Source organism: Littorina saxatilis, unplaced genomic scaffold, assembly GCF_037325665.1.
Source record: "Littorina saxatilis isolate snail1 unplaced genomic scaffold, US_GU_Lsax_2.0 scaffold_2736, whole genome shotgun sequence".
Classification (NCBI taxonomy): Eukaryota; Metazoa; Mollusca; class Gastropoda; order Littorinimorpha; family Littorinidae; genus Littorina; species Littorina saxatilis.
In genome coordinates, this window is record NW_027126777.1 from 1 (window position 1) to 6,142 (window position 6,142).

The window sequence follows — 6,142 nt, forward strand, 5'->3', positions numbered from 1 at the left end:
GTCTAGGTTTGGGTGCGGATAGAAGTCAAGCTCCTGGTGACAAGGACAAGAAGAAGGACCAAAAGCTGGAGGGGAAAGAGGAAGAAAAGTTGGAGATGAAGAAGGGGTCCTACTGTGTCATTTTGAATGGAAAACAAAAGGATCTGTATGGTGTGGTAGAAGGTATTGATGAGGACAATGCCAGAGTTTTCTTGAAGCTGGCATTGAGTGGTCAGAGTGTGACAATGACACAATATAATGTCAAAGTGGTTGGAAAGAAGGAGTATGACAAATACTCCAAGTACTTAAACAAAGGAAAATCAGACAGGTACAAGGAGGAGGAAATGAAGCAAAATGAATATGAACATGATAGTGGTCAAAACGGCAAAGACAGGGACGATCATCGGTCGCACGGAGATGACAAACACAGGAGGAAGGACGGAGAAAGTAGCAGGAAGAGGAAACAAGACTCGAAAGACAGTTCTGATTCAAAACATCAAAAGTCAGGCTCAAAGTCATTGTCATATTCCAAACAGTCAAACAGTACTCTGACATGGCTTCGTCCAAACCTTAGGGTGAGAATTGTTGATAAGCATTACAAGAAAGGCAGGTATTACAAAGACAAAGTGGTTGTCATGGACGTTATCAGTGTGGATTGTGCTGTGTGCAAGACAGATGATGGCAAGGTCTTGGAAGACTTGTCACACTCACAAGTAGAGACTGTGATTCCTAAAAGTGACTCAGCACATGTGATGCTATGCAGAGGGGAGTATAAGGGGCAGATAGGAAAGATTGTGAAGAAAGACAAAGATGCGTGCAGAGCCCTGATCCAGCTCCTCTCTGACAGAGATGTTTTGGTCAAAATGGACTTTGACGAGATCTGTGACTATGTTGGCAGCATTGAAGATGAATTTGACTATTAACCTTCATCAGATCATGCCTTGGACTACACAGTCCGGGTAATGTGGGTCGTGTACGACCCATACTTTAAAAGAAGGATTCAACGTAAAAAGTATTGGTCGTACTCGACCTACGCTATCTGAATAGGGATAAACTCTTTACCGCCTCTTTGTACTGTAGAGTATGGGTCATAGTCTCATACACGAACCACACCATCCCAATATGGATAAACATAGTAAATTCCTTCTTTAATTCTTTATGGGTCGCCCACGACCCACATCATCTGGACTGCCTAGTTCAAATTACGCCATTGTTTATTATTTTTGTTAACCCTTACAGTTACACTGGTGCAATTCTGTAACACGTTACATAGCCACTGGTGAATTAACAGAGAAAAAAAAAAACCCTGATAGGTTTACGCTTCCATGGGAGGTAATCGGAACTGACCAAACAGACTGAGCCAGTAGCGTGACATATTTTGTGACAACTAGGTGACAGTATACGTCGCGACAACCAGCCTAAGGGTTAACAAAGATAATCCTTCAGAAAGACAAAGTGGTCAAAGGTGTAAATCAGAAACTCCCAATAGTTTCAGAGATCTATACAGAAACTTTTGTGAGGCTCTGGGTCATCCACGACCCAGGAAGCACGGTGAAGGTTAACAAGCTCTGTATGATGGACATGATGTGTGTGATGGTTTTGTTTAAATGTGTGTGTGAAACTCACTGAAAATGAAAGAGAGAGGGAAAGAGCGAGAGAGAGATTATAAAGTGTTTGGATGCTGTGGGTATTTGCGGTTGCATTTGAAGGATTGAGCATGCATACACAAGTATTACATGTTGAATTCTTATTGTGAGCTTTTAAATGTGAACTATTTTTAATGGAGAGGAAGATGTTGTTAATGTTATCGATCTTCAAACCATCTTGTTTTATATTGATGATCATTCTCTGCTTTTGTTGTATAATTTACTGTAGAAAATTATGTGTGTAGGGCAGTATTCTTGTTTGAAAATATTCTTTGCATAATCTACTGTGAATCGATTGAGATTGAATCGTTATGTAACTTGCTTAGTATGAGAACTAACTATATTGTATTAGTATACTATTACTCTTAGTCTTGCTAGTCTTAGCATTGGTTTCTGTTAAAAAGAATCTGATTTCACCCAGAAGATTGACTGACTAACTAAGGGCTTCTTGTTCTCAGACTTTTGTTCCCAAGACATGAGTTCAAAATAGAACACAGTTTCACCCATGTGAAGATCTCTTTAAACTAATAATAGTATGGGCAGTTGTAAAAGTTAACTTCTCAAGCTAGTGCCTAACAGTAACAATTATACATGCTGGTAGGTTTTGATGACGCAAGGGTTAAAGTTTTATTCTCTCTTGTGAATTTCAAGGTCACAGCATACAAATGTTTGCTGGAGAGGATTTGTCAGTATTACTACATGTACTAAAAACCCTTTTAGAAAAATAATGCAAATTAGTCAGTTGATCTCATCAAGTTATTATGTCAGTGTTTGATTTGAAGTCACAGCCCAGTATCTAGGGTTGTTTCCCCTTAGACTACTGGAAATGTCATGAAGTCATGTCATACCTGTGAGAAATGAGGTCACTCAAGTGTCTTTGTACACATTTGTTTTGGTTTTTTTTTGCGGCGGGGATGTAGCTCAGTCGGTAGCGCGCTGGATTTGTATCCAGTTGGCCGCTGTCAGCGTGAGTTCGTCCCCACGTTCGGCGAGAGATTTATTTCTCAGAGTCAACTTTGTGTGCAGACTCTCCTCGGTGTCCGAACACCCCCGTGTGTACACGCAAGCACAAGACCAAGTGCGCACGAAAAAGATCCTGTAATCCATGTCAGAGTTCGGTGGGTTATAGAAACACGAAAATACCCAGCATGCTTCCTCCGAAAACGGCGTATGGCTGCCTAAATGGCGGGGTAAAAAACGGTCATACACGTACAATTCCACTCGTGCAAAAAACACGAGTGTACGTGGGAGTTTCAGCCCACGAACGCAGAAGAAGAAGAAGAAGTTGTTGTTTTGGTTAGCCTAGTATCAATGAATTCAGATAAGCTGCAAGGGTCAGAAAAAAAGAATTGGTACTATGATAATTATGCAAATGTCTTCAATACATTCAGTCAAGTACTGGTTACATTTTTTGGGCGGATGGAACCTGTGTCGCGGTAGGAATGTGTGAAAAGCATTTCTGACAAATTCTCAATGTATTTTTTATAAATATTGATATAGGAACCCATACGATTTCGCCGTATTTTGTTCGCATAATTGTCTAGAATACCAGCAGTACGGTCAGTGTAAAACAAATACGACGAGAAAAATGCCTGGACAACTTTTCCTTATAAGCTCATCCCAAAGCCGTTCCAGTATTTTGACACATGATTACAGTTTTTGAGTCACTTGAGAAAAAGTGACTCTATGTAATCGGTCAGTGTTAGTCTGTCCGTCCGTCCGGCCGGCCGGCCGGCCGGCCGTCCGTCCGTCCGTAGACACCACCTTAACGTTGGACTTTTCTCGGAAACTATCAAAGCGATCGGGCTCATATTTTGTTTAGTCGTGACCTCCAATGACCTCTACACTTTAACGATGGTTTCGTTGACCTTTGACCTTTTTCAAGGTCACAGGTCAGCGTCAAAGGAAAAATTAGACATTTTATATCTTTGACAAAGTTCATCGGATGTGATTGAAACTTTGTAGGATTATTCTTTACATCAAAGTATTTACATCTGTAGCCTTTTACGAACGTTATCAGAAAAACAAGGGAGATAACTAGCCTTTTCTGTTCGGCAACACACAACTTAACGTTGGGCTTTTCTCGGAAACTATAAAAGTGACCGGGCTCAAATTTTATGTGAACGTGACTCATTGTGTTGTGAATAGCAATTTCTTCCTGTCCATCTGATGCCTCATATAATATTCAGAACTGCGAAAGTGACTCGATCGAGCGTTTGCTCTTCTTGTTGTCAGTAAACATTGAAAGATGCATTTGTTTTAAACGTATTGGTAAACTTAATCGACGGTGCAACGGATGCATGTGAAACATGTTTGGATCACAGATGTTCAAAATAATGCTGTGTGGAGTACGCTCATTTTTCTGAAAATACTCCAAGTTTGTTTGAGAATACTCCAAGTGTGAAACAAGGGTTCCCAGGTCTGTATATATTTTGAAGGCATTAGCTTGTGCCGGATTTCACTTTGACATGTCACAATAACGTTTGACAACTGTTTAAATAATTTCAGTAATGCGTACATGAGTGCGGGTTGGTTCAAACCTACACACACACACACACACACACACACACAATCAATCAATCAATCAATCAATCGATATGAAGCTTATATCGCGCGTATTCCGTGGGTACAGTTCTAAGCGCAGGGATTTATTTATTTAATTTTAATTTTATGCAATTTATATCGCGCACATATTCAAGGCGCAGGGATTTATTTATGCCGTGTGAGATGGAATTTTTTACACAATACATCACGCATTCACATCGGCCAGCAGATCGCAGCCATTTCGGCGCATATCCTACTTTTCACGGCCTATTATTCCAAGTCACACGGGTATTTTGGTGGAATTTTTTTATCTCTATATGCCTATACAATTTTGCCAGGAAAGACCTTTTTATCAATCGTGGGATCTTTAACGTGCACACCCCAATGTTGTGTACACGAAGGGACCTCGGTTTTTCGTCTCATCCGAAAGACTAGCACTTGAACCCACCACCTAGGTTAGGAAAGGGGAGAGAAAATTGCTAACGCCCTGACCCAGGGTCGAACTCGCAACCTCTCGCTTCTGAGCGCAAGTGCGTTACCACTCGGCCACACACACACACACACACAAAATGCATCCCAACCACATACAATGATTCAACTCACATGTGCACACACAGAGTGCTACACAACACATACACGTGCATCTACATTACATGCACTGTTGATGTAGCTCTCTTTTTAATTACCTTTGATGTATAGATTGATTTACATATGTACAGAGAAACATGTTTTGGTGATCATGATGAACCAGGAAACAAGATCACGCTTTGGACAACAAAAGCTGTGGTTCATGTACGACCCATACCTCCAAAGAAAGATTCAACGTAAAAAGTAGGGGTCTGGATCTGGATCTGGATAACCCGCCTGGGTTGGTGGTTGGCGGGTGCGCCACAGAAGCCGACGACGACTATCAACGTGACGTTATGACCCACGCCATCTGAATAAGAATAAACATAAAAAAGTCCTTCTTCAATTCCATATGGGTCGCCCTTCAGAAAAAAGGTTGATGTCCTATGGTGCTTGATGAATACATTAAGTCTTGATAAAAAAAAAATCTTTTCAGAGATACAGACACTTTCATGAGGCTCTGGGTAGTCTACGACCCAGGAGGCACGGTGAAGGTTAATATACAGTATGTAAGAATTATGAAATGTTAGTTGTACATGTATAATATATATGTTCAGAGTGTATATATATATATGCGAATTGATTGAATAAAAATAAGTGTGAACAGACCTTTCTTGTGTGTGACATTTGTGTGTGTGTGTGTGTTCTTTCACCTATACCCTTTCAAGGAGTAATGTCTAAATTTAGGTTTATTTAAATAAATAAAAGTGAAAGGAAAGTATCATTTACTTTCAGTGACATTGTACCTATGGGTGAATGTAACTGGAGATAAAAAATGGACGGAAAATAAGAAAGTACAAGCAATTGAAAGCCTTGCTCTGCTACTGTGAATGAAAGTTACATTGTCCGTGCATGGTTTTGTTTTTGAAAAAAATGTTTTTGTGGTTTTAGTTAATGATTTCTTTTAGGGTCCTTTCAGTATATATTAATAACAGTTTGCACAGTAGATATATGACTCAAATTGGAGTATAAGTACAATGTGGATACATGTAACTATGGAAAACATTCAAACAAAACATCAGATTTCACACAGAACAGAAGCGTAACTATGCCTACAAAATCAAGTATTTAAAACCATGTTGCAACTCTTGTCTCATGGGCCAGCTTACGTTTTGTGTCCCTTGCTTTATGTAAATTGAACATGAATTAAATATCCTGAACAAGTAAATGCAGACCAAATGAAAACAAAAAAGTTGAACAAATATATATTGATGGGACGATTATGTCCCCACAAACAAGACGAAACTAAACTAAACTTGCAAACTGGACAGACCTACAAACGCACATGATCACACACACACTTTCATATGAATCTTTTGGTTCCTCAAACAACATAAGTATTCCCT

At 39.8% G+C, this 6,142-nt stretch overlaps 1 pseudogene; it reads left to right on the top strand.

Annotated features, from left to right (window-relative positions):
* Positions 1 to 18: 18 nt before the first annotated feature.
* Positions 19 to 5,420, top strand: LOC138955268 (G-patch domain and KOW motifs-containing protein pseudogene; annotated as a pseudogene).
* The last annotated feature ends 722 nt before the right edge of the window (positions 5,421 to 6,142 follow it).